A 21,971-nucleotide genomic window follows, 5' to 3' on the forward strand; every position below is an offset into this window, starting at 1 on the left:
GGCTCCGATGACACATGAAATCACATGACATCGGAGCCGTAGCTGTGGTATTCTAAACTAACAGACCAGAACGAGCAGAGGGACAACAGAGGATGTCGCGCTGTGTAGTCAGTGAGTTACGTTTCCACTTCAGCGCTGATGCTGCATTGATGACACAGAGGGCTGAGCGAGAGGGAGAAGAAGCCATCCTTTGCGTGGTGACCGGAGGGAGGGGGGCTTTGTGGAGAGCTTCTGGGGAGGGAGTGAGTGAGACGGGGCCCTTTCCTTGGTGGTGGGAGGGAGGGGGGAATTTCAGCAAGCTGTGTGCTGTAGCACTTTGGGGAAGGGGAGACAGATGCTGGCTGCTGCAGCTCCTGTAAAACAGGGAACACACAGCTAGGGGACATAGGGGCCACACAGCCAGAGGGACATGGGCCACATAGCTACAGGGGCCACACAGCCAAGGGGACACTGTGGCCACAAAGCTAGAGGGGCCACACAGCCTGGCGGACACAGGGGCCACACAGAGGGGTCACAGTGACCACACTGAGACATCCTGGTGCCAAGTGCAGTCTTTAACTTTCCTGGGTAGACTTGTACTTGAGTAAATAAAAAAAATCCAGCTTAAGAGGGTCAAATATTGGGGTCGACTAATACACGAGGTCGACTTGTATCCGAGTATATACGGTAAGTCGGATTTCCTAGCCCACATACACAATGCAAACTCATTAATGAGTCTGACGTTCCCCATACGTATTCAACTAGAGAGCAATTAATTTCATATTACACTGTAAAATAATTGATTGTCATTGACAAATACTTATATAAATAAAGTAAAACCACTTGACATAACATATGGAATGTACGATGTCATACCTAATTCGTTACTTTACAAGTTTTTAAAAAGTATTTTTTTTTTGTTAAATATATTTTTAAATAAAGCATTAAAACATATCTGAAAATGGTTTTTCTTAATATATAAATAAAACATTTTTACCTGTATAGCGATGTCCTCCCAGACTTTCTCCTTCTTTCGCAATTCTTCAGCATTTTGTTCTCTGGTGAATATGTACTTAAAACAAGGGCACAAGTGCGAGCATAACTCTAAATTCTCTTCTTCAGTGAATTTGAATGCTCTTTTTCTATTAGTTCCCATAAGCAATGATTGCTCTTTATCACTTTTTTCCTCATCTTCCATTAATAGTACGCTTGATCCAGAATGGATTCACTGCTTGATTCTTCTGTTTGAAATACTTGGTTATCTCTGTACTGTGTTAGATCAAGGACTTTAGTCTGGACATTCTTAGCCATGTTTGTATTCTGGTCTTCTTTGGAATTTTTGTTATCTTTTGGCTTCTTGATAAACTTTTCATCATCATCCTTCAATTTTTCTTGCACTGCTGTACTTTTTCCAGGTTTCTCTTCGGCTTTTTTCATTTGCGATCGGGTGTGTCTTTCAGTGGCACCGGATTTCTCGACATTAAATGTATCTGCACGAACAGTTGTCTTCTTGTCCTTCATTGACACGGATTGTGGATGCTCGGTTTGTCTTCCTTTATCGTTCTTTTTCGTCTGGCCACCGCCCTGCGACTTTAGTCGTCGTTTGATCTTCGGTAGCTGCTGTCTTCGCTTAACGCAAGCTGCGTGTAACAATGAGCGAAGTCAACCACCCCCCCAGACCACAGCCCCTGTGTACTGTATGCATCTATCCCCCCTGATCACCTGTCAATCAGCTGTCAATCAGCCGTCAATCACCCAACAATCACCCCCTGTCACTGCCACCCATCAATCAGCCCCTAACCTGCACCTTGCGGGCAATCTGATCACCAACCCACACCAATAGATCGCCCGCAGATCCAAAGTCAAATCACCTACCAAGTGCATTGTTTACATCTGTTCTCTACCCTAAACACCCAACAATTACACATTAATCACCCATCAATCAACCCCTATCACCACCTGTCACTGTTACCCATCAGATTAAACCATAATCTGCACCTTGCGGGCACCCAATCAAACACCCACATGCACAGATTGCCCTCCGACCCCCCCCCTTATCAATTCACCAGTGCATCTTTTACATCTGTTTTTCCATGTAATAACCCAATGATCACCAGTCAATCACCTGTCAATCACCCCCTGTCACTGCCACCCAACAATCAGTCCCTAGCCTGCCCCTTGCGGGCAATCTGATAACCCACCCACCCACACCAATAGATTGCACGCATATCTGACGTCAGATCTCCTCCCAATTGTATTGTATACATCTGTTCTCTGCTCTAAACACCCAATAATTATCCATCAATCACCCCCTGTCATCACCTGTCACTGCCACCCATCAGATTAGACCCTTATCCGCACCTAGGGCACCCAATCGCCAGCTCATACCCTCAGAACGTCCTCAGACCCCAGTCCTAATAATCACCTCGCCAGTGCATCGCTTGCATCTATTCCCCATACTAATCACACCTTGAGACACCCATCAATCAGCTCCGGTAACCACCTGTCACCACCTAGCACACCTACCCATCAGATCCTACCCTAATTAGCACCATGTCTGCTCCTGATCACTGGACCAAACCCTCAGATCCCCCTCAGACCCCCTTCCGATCACCTCCACAGTGCATTGCTTGCATGTATTTTCCACTCTAACCACCCCCTGAGACAACCATCAATCACCTTCTGTCACCAGGGCCGGGACGAGGCATAGGCTGGAGAGGCTCCAGCCTCAGGATGCAGTGTAGGAGGGGGCGCACAATTAATTCAGCTGTAATTCCTAATTGTGTATGAAGCAGAAAGAAATAAGAAAAGGGGATACATGGCAGTGACTGCAAGCCAGATAAGTAGATATTAAGGTGTTGGGGAGGTTGTGGGTCCTGTGGCCCTCTTAGTCTAATAGCAATCAGTGTGTGACAGCTGGGGTGGGAGGGATGGAGGGGCGCACTTTGGTGTCTCAGCCTTGGGTGCTGGAGGACCTTGTCCCTGCTCTGCCTGTCACCCCCCTAGAACTCCTATCCATCAGAGCAGGCCAAATACAACCTGTCATCTAAGAGGCCACCCTGCATATAACCAGTTCAACAAAATTCGCCCCCTCATAGCCCACCTGTCATCAAATTTTGCAGAGGCTTACACCCCTGAACAGCCATTTTGAGACATTTGGTTTCCAGACTACTCACCTTTTTGTGCCTGTAAAATGCCAGGGCAGTATAGGAAGCCCACAATTGACCCCTTTTTATAAAAGAAACACCAGAAGGTATTCCGTTACTTGTATGAGGAGTTCATAGAAGAGATTTTTTTTTAAAAGTTAGTGTAAATTTTTTGTTATTATTTTTTATACACAAAGTGTGATTTTTCACTAACTTATGATAAAAAATTAAATATTTGATGAACTCACCATACACCGAACGAAATACCTTAGGGTAAAATGGGGTCACTGGTGGCATTCCTATACTGACCTGGCATTTTAGGGGCACTAAACAGTAAGTAGTAGTTTAGAATCCAAATGCTTAAAAATGACCTGTGAATAGGAAGTTAGGCCCCTAAGCACACCTCGGATGCAACAAATTGTCACACATGTTGTATCGCCGTACTCAGAAGAAGTAGTAAAATGTGTTTTGCGGTGTATTTTACACAAACCCATGCTGGGTGTGATAACCCTCTCTGTAAATGGACAATTGTGTGTAAAAAAAAAAAATTGCATTTACTGAAATATTTCTCCCACCCAGCATGGGTATGTGTCAAAATAAACCACTAATCACATTATAGTACTTCTCCTAAGTATGGAAAAACCACATGTGTGTCACTTTTTTTCAGCCTAACTGCGCTAAGGGGCCCACTGTCCAATGAGCACCTTTAGGCTTTACAGCGATGTTTACAATTTAGCACCTCGCAAAATGCAAGGACAGTGAACACACCCCACAAATGACACCATTTTGGAAAGTAGACAATTAAAGCTATTCAGAGAAGAGTATAGTGAGTCTATGGCAGATGTAAATTTTTTCAGAATTTTTCAGAATTTTAAATTGTAATTTTTTTTTAATAAAGTGTCATTTTCCACTACTTTGTGAAAAAAAAATTAAATATTCTATAAACTCACCATGCCTCTCAGTGATTAGTTTGGGATGTCTTCTTTAAGAAATGGGCTCCTTTGGTGGGAATTTATACTAACCTTGAATTATAGCACCTCAGGAAACATGGCAGGTGGCCATAAAACTCAGAGATGCTTCAAAATTGAAAGATTAACTTTTGGCACCATATTTTCTAAATGCTATAACTTTTAGTCTAAACAATCAATATACACTGAATTTTTTATTTTTTCTAAAAGACATGTAGCATAATAACTTTCGTGCTACAATGTATTGGAAATTTGACTATATTTTAAAAATGTCAGCAAAGAAAGTGTAAAAATTAATTATTTTAACAAAAATCATGTATTATTTTATGAATATAATAAAAACCACAAATCGCAGCAGCAATAAAATAGCAACAAAAGAAAGCTGTATTATTGACAAGAAAAGGAGATAAAATTCATTTAGGTGGTAGGTTGTAGGACGGAGCAATAAATCATTAAAGCTGCAGTGTTCTGAACGGAGATTAAGGCTCTTGGCCTGGAAGGGGTAGAAAGACTGTGGTCCTCAAGTGGTTAAACTCTTTTCGTGCAAACAATGACCAGCAAACATCATCACATCGCCCGCAATTACACCTGATTAACTAAAAAGTGCCTGACTTGCATCTACGCCATCCTCTATTCACACACTGAGACAAAAATACATCACCTACTGTCACTAACTAGTAAGTTGATTTGAAAATCAAACTTTAACAAGATTGTAGCCTTGTAGACAAAAAAAGTTGCACCATTTAGTAGCTGTCAGCTTGATGACATCGTAAGTGAAGAAAACAGTGCGTTAATTTGTAATACATGCCTGATTCACGATGTAGCAAACGTTTTGCCGGCAAACGGTTGAAGGCTAACTTTGGTGTTTTGCGTTAGCAATGAGAAGGCAAACTGTAGAAGAAGTTCAATATGCCCAATAGATCCAATTTTGCAAAAAAAAGAGCAAATGTAATTCACACTCAGCAGGAACATTGTTGCCAATTACACTACACTCACTCATAGAGCCCCCCCCTTTTTACAAGTTAATGTCCGTATTGACATTTTACTCACTACTCTGCTTACAGTAATTAGCAAAGGGTCAGCTGATGACAGACTATGCTAGGTACATTTTAGTCATCAAGTGTTGTGAATCATTCCTTCTCTCATGTGCAAGTAATACATAATTCAACTACAAGGCTGTTAATCATCAAAACCCGCCATTGACACATATCACCAACCCTGCGCTCACTATCATGGTTACCTGTAAAATGGCCAATTGAGTTCAACATTGGATTAATGACATTCAAATACTTGCACAATATGGGTCCTGAATACATGAAGGACTTTTTGAAAATGCATCACTCGACCACCAATCGTAGATAAAAAGGACGTAACACAATGGTCACCACAACAGTCCGCCTCAAAACCTTTGGAGACAGAGCCTTTTGTCATGCTGGCCCTACACTTTTGAACTCCCTGCCACACCCAATCAGGACAGCTCCATCCCTGGAAGCATTTAAGTCTAAACTAAAAACCTACCTCGTCAGTCTGGCATTCATGAACATCTGTCTATATCCTCTGTAACACAACCCAGCCTGCAACCCTGTATTAATCTGAGACACAACTATGCGCTTTGAGGCACATGGGAGAAAAGCACCTTTACAAATGTTCTTGTATTGTATTATATTTTAACGATTATCTGATTACTGTACAAACCAACAAAGAAAACTGCAATCCATCAGTAATGCGGCATCAGTAATGAGCCACTTCTAACCTTGCTCTACCAGGGCGGCTGCCCTACTTGAATAACTGTGAAGTTTTAATGTACGTAGTGGAATAAATTTCATGTATAGGTTATCTTTAATGTGCACCGTATATTTTTTCTGTACATATTTACTGCCCAAATAAATTAGGAAAATGCAATGTGACTGTTGTTTAGCTTCATCACAGAGAATTTATTTTGTAATAACTTTTGTACATACTTATGCCCACAGCAAACAACTGTTCTGTAACAGACGTTACATCTATACAAGCACCCTGTTTCTTTTGCTGCAGGGACCTGTGGCCTTACATTGTACTATTCATACTGGATGCCAATAGCTGGAGACTGCGAGGTAAGTTGAAATGTTATTTAAAGCAGTAATTTTAAAATCAGTAAGGCTGTGCTATGGTCAGTTTCCAGGCTAAAATTAACCTAGGGCGATGTCGTTAAAATTACGTTTCATTGCAAACCAAACCCCCCACCACACAAACATGGACCGAGGTATACATGCACGCAGTTTGGGTTAGCCATGTTTAGTTGCACTCGGTGTAGTTATACAGCTATAAGTCCACACAATATAGGTAGCCAGGCATAGTATTGGTAGTCAGCCATAGGTGCACCAGTATATTTGCACACAAAATGGGTTAGCCCGGTCGGTGCCTAAAGCATAAGTACACAGTGTAGTTGCACAAAGTATAGGTTAGATAGTCTCGGGCACACCGTATAGCTTACATAGGTATGTGCACACAGTACATGTTATATTGGTGGATGCATGTAATATATGGTGTTAGAATAGTTCCCCCAAGCATATTTTACATAGAAATTTTAAAAAAATTATAGGTAAGTTAGGTATTTTACACAAATATAGGTAGCAATTAAAGTTGACACCAGTATAGGATAGGTAGGTAAGTGGGTGGCCCCAACACATTTTACATAGGTTAGGTGCCCTCCAGGATAGTTTACATTTTGTAGGTGCACCACAGTGTGGTTACACTCGCTAGGTGTATAGGTTACATAGGTATCTGCCACCCACTATGGAGGGGGAAGTCAGCCTCGGGCAGCGTAGACCGACCTCCCCCTCCCTTCCTCTATGCGTTCCGCCCTACGAGTGTGACTGCAGGGAAGCGCTGTGTACAGAAGAACAACTCTACTCCCTGTTTCAAATAACCGCCATTTTCCAATTTAGACAAATGGGTCCTAAAAATTGCTATCACAGATAATCCTCCATAAGTCTGAGACTTCTCAATATGATCAATGTAAGACTAAGGAAGCAGGAGGAAATAAATTATATATAAAAGTACAAATTTTATTAATGACCAAAATACAAACACATATATATGTAAATCTATTTAAAATTGACCAGAACACACAGGTGGGCCACCATGTCTAGGCCAGATGGAAAGATGTAGGGGATCCCCTAAAAAAATATTGATAGTGTGCAATCCATCAAATATCTTAATGCAAAAAAGGGGGAAGCGACTCCTAGCAGGTAATATTGAAACAAAAGACCTTGGAGAGAAATATATCATTGGTTTTAAAGGCCAAGTGTCCAGGACCTAAATGGAAAAAGACATCCTAGTAGAAAAGCACAGGTGTATCAGATACTGGCTGTGTTGCTGCAATGTTTCATTGGTTTTAAGGGCCAAGTGTCCAGGACCTAAATGGAAAAAGACATCCTAGTAGAAAAGCACAGGTGTATCAGATACTGGCTGTGTTGCTGCAATGTTTCATTGGTTTTAAGGGCCAAGTGTCCAGGACCTAAATGGAAAAAGACATCCTAGTAGAAAAAGCACAGGTGTATCAGATTCCGGCTGTGTTACTATAATATTTCCAGTGATTTGCAGGATCAAAAGGCTGAATAACGGCTGATAGAGAGATTCAATCCATCACAATAGGTGGTCTTACTGCATATGTTATCACAGAATAATTGATGTGCAGGTCCACAGGTCAGGCAAGCTGTCTCATTTATGAGCTATAACAATGGCCAGGTGCACAGAGGTAGATAGATAGGCACACACTGTATGTGGCAAGCACTTCGGGCTAGTAAACAAAAAAATTTATATTCACAGCAAGCCTGACACATCCGCAAGCCCCAGGAGCAACAAGCAATTCACCAGAGTTAGTGCCCCAATCAGAAGCACATTCTGAGACAGATTCACAGGCAAGTGTTTAAACCACAGACATATGCAGGTACGGATGGTGTGATATTAAAGTTGATATAGTTCATTCATGGAACAATCCGCCAGGGTCATCCCTTCAGCAGCATCAACTTGATATAGACAAACTCAAAGTTCCAGCAAACAACAGCATATAGCAGCATATAGGTGCATCCTAGGAAGCTGTTTCAATGATCATATGGTAAACAGTGGTTACTCCATAGGAGGTTGTTTTCAAGTCACCAGTAGAAATGCATATCATTGAGGTATACTCATCTGAGTAGCTGGTCACTGCAAAGTACATCCACAGGAGCCCATGTGCTGCCACCACAAGTGTGTCTGGTCACAAAGAGAGCCTTAGAGGCCAACCGGTTTCACTGGTGAGATTACCAGCATCATCAGGGCAGGCGCAAAACTTTTGAGCCTGCCCTGATGATGCTGGTAATCTCACCAGTGAAACCGGTTGGCCTCTAAGGCTCTCTTTGTGACCAGACACACTTGTGGTGGCAGCACATGGGCTCCTGTGGATGTACTTTGCAGTGACCAGCTACTCAGATGAGTATACCTCAATGATATGCATTTCTACTGGTGACTTGAAAACAGCCTCCTAAGGAGTAACCACTGTTTACCATATGATCATTGAAACAGCTTCCTAGGATGCACCTATATGCTGCTATATGCTGTTGTTTGCTGGAACTTTGAGTTTGTCTATATCAAGTTGATGCTGCTGAAGGGATGACCCTGGCGGATTGTTCCATGAATGAACTATATCAACTTTAATATCACACCATCCGTACCTGCATATGTCTGTGGTTTAAACACTTGCCTGTGAATCTGTCTCAGAATGTGCTTCTGATTGGGGCACTAACTCTGGTGAATTGCTTGTTGCTCCTGGGGCTTGCGGATGTGTAAGGCTTGCTGTGAATATAAAATTTTTTGTTTACTAGCCCGAAGTGCTTGCCACATACAGTGTGTGCCTATCAATCTACCTCTGTGCACCTGGCCATTGTTATAGCTCATAAATGAGACAGCTTGCCTGACCTGTGGACCTGCACATCAATTATTTTGTGATAACATATGCAGTAAGACCACCTATTGTGATGGATTGAATCTCTCTATCAGCCGTTATTCAGCCTTTTGATCCTGCAAATCACTGGAAATATTATAGCAACACAGCCGGAATCTGATACACCTGTGCTTTTTCTACTAGGATGTCTTTTTCCATTTAGGTCCTGGACACTTGGCCCTTAAAACCAATGAAACATTGCAGCAACACAGCCAGTATCTGATACACCTGTGCTTTTCTACTAGGATGTCTTTTTCCATTTAGGTCCTGGACACTTGGCCCTTAAAACCAATGAAACATTGCAGCAACACAGCCAGTATCTGATACACCTGTGCTTTTCTACTAGGATGTCTTTTTCTATTTAGGTCCTGGACACTTGGCCTTTAAAACCAATGATATATTTCTCTCCAAGGTCTTTTGTTTCAATATTATCTGCTAGGAGTCGCTTCCCCCTTTTTTGCATTAAGATATTTGATGGATTGTGCACTATCAATATTTTTTTAGGGGATCCCCTACATTTTTCCATCTGGCCTAGACATGGTGGCCCACCTGTGTGTTCTGGTAAATTTTAAATAGATTTACATGTATATGTGTTTGTATTTTGGTCATTAATAAAATTTGTACTTTTATATATAATTTATTTCCTCCTGCTTCCTTAGTCTTACAACCGCCATTTTCCTCTTATCCTCATAGCCTCTGATAAATGCACAGCTTCCTTTTAAAAATAAAGCACCTTGTGTATCAGCGGCTATGTGGAGAAGACAGATTGTGTCAAATGGACACAGGGAGGTACGTTTAGATGTTTAAAAAAAGCTTTGCTGCAGTCACACTCAGATGGCGTCCAACGGAGAGGAAGGGAGGGAGAGGTAGGGCTGTCCTACAAGAGGTTGAATCCCCTCTCCATTGAAGCATCCGCACTACTTAAGTGCCCATGAACATATAAAAGGTGCTGTCTGTGCTGCTGGAGCTGTAAACCTGTGAAAGATTATAAATGTTATTTTGAAATCTTTCTCTTTTTATCTTTGTGCCAACAGCCTTGAACTGTTCTGTACTGCACGTCCTATCAACCAACCACTTTCTATCTTTCGCTGCAGGGCACTGTGCCCTTCCGTGGGTTTATTCATACCGGATGCCCGTTGCTTGAGCCTGTGAGGTGAGTATAATTGGTGAAGTGAGCCGAATGGGTAAACTAAAGGTGGCCACACACCATACAATTTTTTAAATATCTGTTCAATTTAAGAATTGCAATCAATTTTTCTGACTGATTGTAATATTTCAAAAATATGACCAATGTACCACACACATATGTTAAATTTTTCCCTCAATTATGATAAAAATGATTGAAAACTCAGAGAAAATTGCTAGGGTGTGTATATGACTAAATTAACAATCCAACACACACCATACAATCTTTAGTAGAAATTGAAGAGTAATATCTGGCATTCCAGATCGATTTAAATCGAAAAAAAACGGGAAATCTGATCGGATTTTTCAGTGGAATGAAAAAAAGCTTTCAATTTTTGCGAGAGATACGATCATTTTTATCGAATTACTGTAAAATCGGATCATTTTATTGTATCGTGTGTGGCCACCTTTAGTAAGAATGTGATACTACAGCAGTTCCAGTGTGTATGATAATTAACGAGTAATTTTAATAAGGTATTTACTTCCTTGTGCCTACAGTCTTTTCCTGTTCTGTAAAGGACATTATCTCTCCAAAGCATAATCTTCCTTTCGACTCAGGGATCTGAGTCCTTCATTAATTCTATTTATAACGGATGAACTTTGCCTGAGACTGATAGGTGAGTAAGAATGGTTATTTAAGAATAAGCATGTAACTCTGTGTGGCTGGGCTGTTATAGCTATTAAAAAGTACATGAGATAAATGTGTATTTTTTCCACGGCAGTTTCTAGGGCCGTGCGTCCCATGCGTGTGCCCTGAGCAGTATTGGCAAGGGGGGCACTGTAATGGAAGCAGGGAGCCAGCCGCTGGGAGGGCAGCTCGACATCTCCCTCCCTTCCTCTCCGTGTCCGCCCTCCGAACCCCCCCCCCCCCCTTGGAGGCAGAGTTGGAGGCAGAGTAATTGTATTCGAAAGCGCTAGTCACAACTTAGCTCCCTGCATTGCACTCATGCACACTAAACGCTGGAGGAGTCCTCTCTGACGTAGACGCTGCGTTGATACACATGCTGCTTCCTGTTTAGTCAGAAGCAGTGTGTATCAGTGCAGCTAATAGGCTGAAATGAGTCCTCCAGCGGCTATTGACCGACGAGTGGAACGCAGGGAGGTAAGTTGAGACTAGCGCTTCCTGATACAATTAATATGCCTCGGAGGGGGGAGAACGGAGGGCAGACACTGAGAGGAAGGGAGGGAGAGGTAGGGCTGACCTCCCCGCGTCTGGCTTCAACCTCCACTACGAATTTTAACTATGATTAAGGTCAGATTGAAAGCCCGACACGCGTCAGTTGAACTCTGTGAGTGTATTGCACCTGTCATGTACAATCTTGCAATAAAGAATACCAGCGTTTTTTCAAGCACTGTCTGGTGAGGATCCTTCTGTATATACCTGTGGATTGGTTTGGCTATACAGATCCTGCACCCATTTGTTTCTTAGTAGGGGGTTGCGCATTTAGAACTTAATGTTGCACTATGGAAGGAGGGGGGTTACCTACCTACCTACCGGGGCAGCTACTTAGGTAATCTATACTGGGGGAGGGGAACCTACCTAATGTAACCTATACTGGAGGCATCAACCTATCTAACCTATACTGGGGGAATCAACCTATCGAACCTATACTGGAGGCACCTACTTATGTAACCTGTATTTGGGGCACCTACCTACCTACATAGATTATACAGGTGACAACTATACTTGTTAACTATATTGGAGAAACATACCTAACTAGCCTTTGCTGGTGGAAAATATTCTTGCTCCATATTAGAGGCACCAAAACAGCTAACCTGTACTGAGGGCACCTACCTATGTAACCTATACTAGGGGCACCTGCCTATGTAAAAAATACTGTGGGCAACTTTACCGGCTACCTATACTGGAGTCACCTACCTAGCTAACCTATACTGCGGGCAACTGTACTGGGGCACCTATGCCTGGATACATATACTGGGGGGACCTATAGCTTGCTACCTATAATGAATGCAACTAAACCTTGCTAACCTATACTGCAGACACCCATACCTGGCTCTGCGCGCGGTGTGATGAGGGGGGGCCCAATTTTACACACTCGCACTGGTTGCATTTTAGCCTTGAAACTGCTCTGATTTTTATGGAGGTCTTTACATGCTTGTGCACACAGCCTTAGCCTATTATCTACCACAAATTAGTTCGCCTATGAGCAACCGCTTTCTGTGCCAACAGGGGCCTGTTGCCAGTTAGATAGTTATGTACCAATGGAGTTCGGTTGAGGCAGAGAGCTGAGTTTTATTAATGTAATAAAAACTAATACATTTTTTTTTTTATAAAAAACAAGTATGTTGACTTTATAAAAAACAAGTATGTTACATATATGAATTAATAAAATATAGCAAAGAATTAAGAAATGTAATTAATTAATTAAAAATTAATATAATTATGATTGTACACAAGAAATATTCAATTAAATGTGTGACAATTGGATCTATGTTTTTGTAATCGCTGAGGTTTTGAACATGAAGCTTGTCTGTGGTCCATAAAAACAGGAAAAAAATTTAAATTTAAATTACCTATAGTTTTCTATTTCATCCTGCAGTAGTGCTGGTCACGCAAAGCTCATGCAGTGTCCTCTGTTCCCCCATGCCACTTACTTTGTATTTTCGTACTACTATCTGCCTTCCTTCTGCAACGCTTCAGATTCTTCTGAATGACCCACCGTACATTGGCGTTAAGCTCTTCCATGTAACGAAACACAGAATGTACAGTGTTTCATCAAGAATTTATTTTCCGCAAGTCACATATTTGATAATGCGGAAGAAGATAACGCGTTGCATAAGGAAGAGTGGAAGAGTGAAGAAAAATGCAGTAAGCATCGGAGGTGGGACGGAGTACACTGGCTGACCTGGCCGTGCACAGGACGACTGCAGGAGTCTTATTAAAGCCATTTTTTTTTTATTTATTTTTTTATAAGTTTGTGATAAAGGTGAAGATAAACTTTAGGACTAAGGCAGAAATTGTATATTGTGACACTTGAATAATTAAAAAAAAAAAAAAATTGAATACAGTTATTACAGCGGATAAAAGAAAGTGAAGATTAGAAAGAAATGTGTACCAAATTAGAGAAATGTGTACCGAACTCTGGGAGTAGAGTTGGGAAAGGTGAAAAGGTAGAAGATCATAGTTCGTTGAGAACAGCAACTTTTTAAATAGGTCTACGTGCAGAAGAGGAATTAAAAGTATAGTGTGAAACGTTAATGCATAATATTTTTCCCATCCGTGTGCAGGTGGAGAGATTGTATGATTGATTATCTTGTGTTAATTAGTATATTGGAGCCCACATGCATCCAATTAAAAGATGGAGTAAGGAACAGCATGCATTTCATATGGTCGTTATGCGACAGAAATAATTTACAAACGGAGTACATACTACTGAATTCAAACCGCTGTTTGAACGGGTGTCTTCTTCAGATTGTTGTACTTACTCAATTTAAATTTGTAATACAGTACGAAGAATGAGGTGAGAATGGAGGAGTTTCGGTTGTTTAATTATAAAACCACAAACAGTGTTTAAAAGATTTTTAGAGGTTGCATTATGTATAAAATAAAATAGTATATGTCAATACAAATAATGTTCCTTACATTGTAAAGTATAATTTTTGAATAAATACATATTAGACAGTATTGAATCTTGTTTCCACAGAAACATTACATTGAAATATTGTGCTTCCAGTTCCTGTCCGATGCTTCTAACATCTATATCCATCTTCAAACACTGCATCGTATAAAATCACCCATATTTTTAGTAAGTATTAAGAGAAATGTAAATCATGCATTAATCATTTCATGAAGTATACAAAAATTTACAAATAAATTACATATTAATAATGAAACATACTTTTTTCATAGGCAAAGTGTGAAATCCATTCCTGTGCAAGTCATTTTTCAGTAAACAGCCTAAGCTCCTTTGCATGTCACAGAAAAGTAAAAATGACGGTCAGTTCTTAAAAATTACATGTATAAAAATATAAATTTACATTGTGCCTCTGTTAAAAATTTGAAAAATGAAAATGTACATGACACTATTAAGATCATTTAAACATTATACCACTAGATGGTGCTATTTCGTTGATAGAACATGAATAATAACTAACAATTAACAGTAATTATAAGATATCACAACTACAGCTATGTAGTAAGTCAAATAACGTACAATAGTTTTCTGCATGTTACAATCTATGTAACCGTGCTTTGAATGTAGTTTTGTTATGTACATTTTAATATAATCAATCTTTGAGAATTGTTTGAAAAACAATATTTTAAAAATATTTAGAATATTCTTTTGGGATGGACATATTACTATATACCATAACATCTTCAAATGTAAAATACATAAAAAATATGTAGTACTAAGAAAGTACACCTTGTTTGGAACTTTAAATAAGTTATAGAAATGAGATATGTACGTTACTATGCTTAATAGAAATCTGTATATGTTAGGAACAGAACCCAAAGTTCGGTCACTTCTATTTCTAACTGGCCACTTCGGGTTCTGTCCTGTCAATTTGGGAAATGGCCGCTGCACTAAAGACAATATATTGGCCTCAATTCACTAAGCTTAACTCCTGTCTTTAATAACTCTTCTGAGCTGTTTTACAGTTATCACAATTATATCACCATGGTAGACAGGAGTTAAGTTTAGTGAATTGAGGCCAATGTGAGAAATGGATTATTTCCTGTACCCTTAATGTATCTTCTGGACGCAGCACAGCGTTAAAAAGTTTCACTGTGTTGTTAAGTTAACGAAATAAATCCGGCGCTAATGTAAGAGATGGACCTGCCAGCTTTTTCTCTGCAACTCTATCGTCCACCTCTCTCACCTTCTCTTAAGGCCAGATGGGTGGAGGGGGGGAGTTGTGCCACGCGTGTCACGCCATATTGTTAGTTTGCGGATAGGAATCCTGCCCTTCTTGCATAGTGGGTGCTGGCGGAAGCAATGTCTGCAGCCTCCACGCTCTGCTCTTCTGCCGCGACGAACGACTCTGGGTGACACGCATGTACCCCTACAGGATACGCCCGTAAGAGAAGGAGCGATACCCGGGTGGAGGAGAGAGAGAGGCAGATCAAAAGCATGCGGCTTAATTTCCGCCGGCTTAATTTAATTAAATTATGTAAAATTTGATACATTAGCCCGCTACGCTGCGGACAGAAAATAAATTAAGGTGACAGGAATTATTAAATTTCTCACATTGCCCGCAGCACAGTGGCCAGGTAAAACATTGGCCGGCCTGAACCAGAATTGGCCGGACAGAACTAGAAGTGCAAAAAATGCTGGTTATAGCCGTAACTTATACAATAAAATTGGTATTAATGGATAGTCAGCCATACATGTAGTTGAATACTACTATGCCAAAATTATTCGGAGAGTATTAGATCATGAAAATGCATTACACTAACTATGTAATTACGGTGCACTAACAGTATGCTTGTTACATACTGTATAGATATAGCGTATAAATGCACTAAAAAGAAATGCAACAAACACAATGTGTGTAATTGAGCAAGAAAATTTTTTGGGGAATTGTCAGCAACATGATGTTGTAGCATAGCAGTGCAAATTTATCCACCGTCCTATATAGGGTAACATGTCTATTGGTATATTTCTATATATGCATTTGAAAAAAAATACTGGATGGTCTTAGCACAAGCATCCACAACCACTTATCTTTTTGTAATGTTCAACTACATGGATAAACCAAAACAACAACAACAACATTATGATTAGTCCGTCTCTAGAACATATTTAGACAACCAATCCACCCAAAAAATATTCTCCATCCCTCATGAAATAAAAAAAGCTTCATTATTCACCTCCTACATGCTCACAAGAAACTACTAATCCACCCTTAAACTCACCTCCTTCACTCCTACTACTGCTGAGGAAGTCAACCACTTAATGCAGACTTCACATAACACTACCTCCCCCCTTGACCATATCCATTATGATGTACTTCAACCGTTCTTCATGGATCTGTGTGCAGTCTTCAGTACACTGCTTAACCTATTACTATCCATAGACACATTCCACTATGAATTGTAGCAGGGAACAGTAATGCACCTGCTAACGAAACCCTGCCTCGACCAATCGCTAACATTCAAACACCAAAATATCTCCCTCCTTACCTTTGCATAATAACTCATTGAGTGTATAGGTTCACAAACACCTGATCCAGTACCTCAATGCAAAATCACTATTAGACAAAATTAAATCTGGATTTGGGCCTGCACAATGGACAAAAACTGCTCGAGCATAAGTGGTAAATGACCTTGCATTAGCTAAAGCTGAAGGTAAATAATACATTCTCCTACTCATTGACCTTTCATCAGCTTTTGTAACAGTAGAGCATACCCTACTCCACCAGTGCCTCCAATACATGTGGATTCTGAATTTAACCCTGACATGGCTTTCTTCCTAACTTTACAAACGCTCATTCACGTACTCCTTTAATGATTCGTCGTCCAACAGAAAGAACCTCAAATTGGCAGGGCACCAAGGTTCGGGACTTGGGAAATTAGTGTGATCCATATCCACATCCTCCATTGGATTAGTGATCTCCTCCATTGGTTTTAACTATGATCTGTATACAGATGATACCAAAATCAACATAAACACCACTGACATAACCACCAGTAAGATGGGCAGGGTATCTGTAAAGCCTAGCGGAGATAACGCCGCAACAGGGAGCGGCATGCCGGCTATCTCCAAATTTCAACCTGCGTTTTACGCCATGTCCACCTTTCATTAGGCTCGGTATAGGGAGCAATATGGGGAAAATGTTTAACATCTTCTGGGGATCAAATGAGAAACAGGAACATACTAGTGTTCGCATAGAAATATTTTGGAGAAAATAAAACTGGACAATATACATCAAAGTACAACTAAAAACATAACAGTTAATAATGTATTCCTGCATACATCCCCAAAAAAATTGTTAATTTCTAAATCATAAGAATGGTTATTAGTTTAAATAAGTATAATTGTGGAATGGAAAGTAATTGCATGCGTGGAATACTATATATGTAGGTAATAAAAAGAAGATTGTACATTTAATGATAATTGAAATTTGCAAGTAAGGAACAGTACTGTAAAGGTATATAAACAACAATCTACAAATTTGTAGGTAAATTTTCCAAAGTTATTATTTCAGGTATGAAAATAATTGTAAAGTATAAAATAATTACAGATATTTCAAACTTTCCTTTTTTTTGGCAGGACAATACTGAAGGTGACTCATCATGGGTGATTAGTAACAAAGGGGGAGACAAACTAGCACATAACGGATTTCTATACTTTTTTGACAGAATCAACCTTGACCGATCCAAAAAGTTTTGGAGATGTGTTAGAAAATGCTCAGATCCAAAATGCTTAGGGAGGGTGCACACTTCAGTAAGCACAGGGGAGGTCATCAAAATTGTCAGAGAGCATAATCACGGACCAACTCCTGAACTAATTATGGTTTCTAAAGTCCGTAATTCCATCAAGAATAGAGCCAAAAGAACAATGGAGGTGCCATCGGTTGTTATAAACAGTACATTGCGGAATGTGCCTCCCGCCGTGTTGGGCTTACTACCGCCACGGATTTATTTAACCCAGATGATCCGGCCCGTACGCAGGGCACTCAGAATTACTTCTCCGGCACGTACTACTGTTCATGACTTACAAATTCCAGAACAGTATACCAGGTATTGGGTGACAGAGGAGGAGTCTGAGTTGTTCTTGCAGTATGATTCCGGCAGGGAGGATCCACATAGGATTCTAATTTTTGCCAGGAGCACAATCAACTCTTGGATACGTACAGTTAAAGACCTATACGGAGATGGACTGTTTAAGATTACTCCACGCATATTCAAGCAAGTGTTTGCAGGGCCAGATTTGTACTTTTTACCGCCCTAGGCCAGCAATCAACAAACCGCCCCCCTCCATGTGTCTACATGGAAACAAAATATTATATCACTGATTGCGAGCTCCACTGAGGACAGTCAGTAACATGCCTGTAAAGTTCTGCAGAAGATGCCACTGCTATATAAATACATATTATTTTGATAGGACATTAGACTATGACAGGGATTAGATTGTGAGCTCCTCTGGGGACAGTCAGTGACATGCCTGTAAAGTGCTGCAGAAGATGCCACTGCTATATAAATACATAATAATAATTTGATAGGACATTAGACTATGACATGGATTATATTGTGAGCTCCTCTGAGGACAGTCAGTGACATGACTATGTACTCTGTAATGTGCTGCAGAAGATGTCAGTGCTATATAAATACATAATAATAATATGGTAGGACATTAGACTATGACTATGGTAGGATTAGAGTGTGAGCTCCTCTGAGGACAGTCAGTGACATGATCATGTACTCTGTAATGTGCTGCAGAAGATGTCAGTGCTATATAAATTCATAATAATAATATTGTAGGACATTAGGCTATGACTATGGTAGGATTAGATTGTGAGCTCCTCTGAGGAAAGTCAGTGACATGACTATGTACTCTGTAAAGTGCTGCAGAAGATGTCAGTGTTCTATAAATACATAATAATAATATGGTAGGACATTAGACTATTTTTATGGTAGGATTAGATTGTGAGCTCCTCTGAGGACAGTCAGTGACATGACTATGTACTCTGTAAAGGGCTGCAGGAGATGTCAGTGCTATATAAATACATAATAATAATATGATAGGACATTACACTATGACTAAGGTAAGATTAGATTGTGAGCTCCTCTGAGGACAGTCAGTGACATGACTATGTACTCTGTAATGTGCTGCAGAAGATGCCACTGCTATATAAATACAGAATAATAATAATAACAATAATACGGTAGGACATTTAGTGACATGACTATGTACTCCGTAAAGTGCTGCAGAAGATGTCAGTGCTATATCAATACATGATAATATGGTAGGACATTAGGCTATGACTAGCAGAATTAGATTGTGAGCTCCTTTGAGGACAGTCGGCGACATGACTATGTACTTTGTAATGTGCTGCAGAAGATGTCAGCACTATACAAATGCTTTATCATAATATGGTGAAGCTTAGGACTATGGTAGGGATAGATTGCGAGTTCCTGAGGACAGTCAAAATGAGAGGAGGAAAAGTGGAGGAAAGGATAGAGGGCACATGATGAGTGATTAAGACAGACAGGGAACAAGATGAGGAAGAGGGTAGAAAAAGGACAGAAATAGACCTCAAGATGAGAGAACAAAGAGAGGGGGGATGATATAGGAAGGAAAGTGAAAAGAGTGGAGGAGGGAAGGAGACGTTATGGCCCATACTCACGAGGGACTTTTGTCGCCTCAACACGCGGCGCGCGCTTTTGCGGCGACAGGTCGCCCGTGAGTATGGGCCGCGCGCACCCCGAACTGTCGCCCGCAACGGGCACGCACCCCGAACTGTCGCCCGTCACTGATGTCGCCAGGCGATTGAAAAGTTCAATCGCCTGGCGACAGTCGCCGCCGCAACTCCGCCGCAGCTGTCGCTAGTCCGCGTGAGTACGCGGACTAGCGACAGCAACCTCCATTGAGGTACACAGAGCTTCCGGCGGGGGGAGGAGGAACGTCGGCGACAGCTTCCGTCATGCTGCTGGTCCCTCTTCCGCGTGTGTACGCGGAGGGACCTGGCGAGGAGCCGTCGCCGGCCTATCGCCCACACGCTCACGTGTGCTGGCGACAGGCAACATTTGCTGCCCGTGAGTATGGGCCATTACACATGTCCAGTTACTGGGATGGGTAATAAATCAGGCAGGTTGACTGAGACAAAACATTCAGCAGCATCTGGCAAGTCAGCTTATCTATACAGCTACTGGACTCCATTACAGGTCAGTGTGAAAGGAGGGCTTTCATCTGTCACATACCCATGTCTGTTCCTGTACCGCTGCCTGACTGCGGGCCCCTCCGCACATTCAGTGAGTGATTTACAGCCCTGCTCAAGTCACCTCTCCTTCACTAACTTCCCCAGCACTACATACACTATGCTGCAGACAATCAGCAGCGTGGTGGCTCAGTCATTAGAGTCAGCGATGCACAGTGATGAGTCATCACTGTGAGCCACTGTGTGTATGCAGTGCAGTAAGCAAGGGGAGGCGAGCAATGCTAATTTTCACAGACAGACCAGCGGTACAGGGCACAAGTGAAGCACCGCACACAGGGCAATTATGATACAGCTAACTTAGAAGTTGCAATGTCGCCCTAACTCAAGCCCCGCCCTAGGCCTGGGCTTATGTGGCCTGCCCACAAATCCGGCCCTGAGTGTTTGTGCTCGTGGTAAGAAGAGAAGACTTTGTGATTCCGTTAATGTACTGTTTATTACCAAACAAACTTCGACGCACCTACAACAAATTATTTGCCGCAATCCACCAACTATGGCCCGACCTAAACTCTGAACACTATTCCACGGATTTTGAAATTGCAGCCATTAATGCTGTCAGAGATATCTTCCCCTCCTGCAGCAATGATGGTTGTTTGTTTCATCTGACGCAGAATATCAAACGCAAATTGGATTCTTTGGGACTAAGTCAGAAATACATTTCTGACCCACAGTTTGCTTTACGTGCACGCATTGTAGCAGCTATGGCTTTTGTTCCAGTTCTAGATTTAGAACCGGCAGCGGATGCCCTCAAATGTGAAATTGGACAAGACCTACAACCAGTGCTTCAGTGGTTTACTCGAGTCTATGTTGGTGTCAGTGAGGGTAGGCAGATTACACCGATCTTTAAACCAGCTTGGTGGTCGGTGTATGAGCGTACACTCGCTGGCCGGGATCGGACAAATAATGTTGTTAAAGCTGAACACCGCAAGCTCCGTACTGAGCTTGGGATGGAACACAGCACATTTTGGCACTTTGTTGATGGAATACGGACGATTCAAAAAGCACGAGATGCACTGATGGAGCAGTTTGTGAGGGGACAACCTGCTCCTCCAAATAGAAGAAGATACAATGACAGCAACAACCGCATTTTAAAAATTGTGACGGAGTACAATCGTCGCACTTTCATGGAATATCTCCGCGGCATTGCCTTTAACATTGCCTTAGATTAAATTTAAAAAATATATGGGTCTGCTGTTGTTACAAATTATGTATTTTTTGGAATTAAATCCATCAATACTTTTCATACCTAACATAATAAGAAATGGACTTCCATTATCAAAGGTATGTTAATTATTTCCAAAAATCGAATTGAAAGCGCAAGTATTAACAAATTTGTAGCATTATGTGACGCTGAGACATACTTGAAGAAAACTAATTTCATGTTATACTAAACATGTAAACCATGTCGACAACATTTAGATAAAGAAAACTAACTTACGTAGTACAAGAAAAACAAATTTTGTTTTAATATTTGAGACCATGATAAAATAATACATACTTTAAGCAAAGTGATTATGAACATTTAATAATACATCTCTAAACGGTTATGTGGTTGAGTTTAAAGAAAAAAATAATAAAAAATTGATGTTTTTTTGTATTATTTATAAAAATGTGAAGTGAGAGTAAGTAAGAATAAAATACACTTGGTACATAAAAAGATTGTCATTATTAACCTCGTACAGTGTCTTATGTTGTAATGTAACAAAATATCAGAAATAAATGTTTTTGAATGGAAGTTTAAAAATGTGATGTATACCAGGATGGATGTAAGGTAGGTGTAATGCTGGATACACACCATGCGTATCCGAATTCTATGCGTCCGTCGCTACG

The 21,971-nt window shown here is 40.9% G+C and overlaps 1 long non-coding RNA gene across 1 annotated transcript; it reads left to right on the plus strand.

Annotated features, from left to right (window-relative positions):
- The first annotated feature begins 57 nt into the window (after positions 1–57).
- LOC137570940 (uncharacterized) lies at positions 58–21,541 on the plus strand. The gene is made up of 7 exons (XR_011031247.1): positions 58–111; positions 6,067–6,186; positions 10,091–10,209; positions 10,740–10,858; positions 13,907–14,008; positions 14,113–14,199; positions 17,477–21,541. It is a non-coding gene; the product is annotated as an uncharacterized lncRNA (long non-coding RNA).
- Positions 21,542–21,971: the final 430 nt, after the last annotated feature.

This window comes from Hyperolius riggenbachi, chromosome 4 (genome assembly GCF_040937935.1).
Source record: "Hyperolius riggenbachi isolate aHypRig1 chromosome 4, aHypRig1.pri, whole genome shotgun sequence".
NCBI lineage: Eukaryota > Metazoa > Chordata > Amphibia > Anura > Hyperoliidae > Hyperolius > Hyperolius riggenbachi.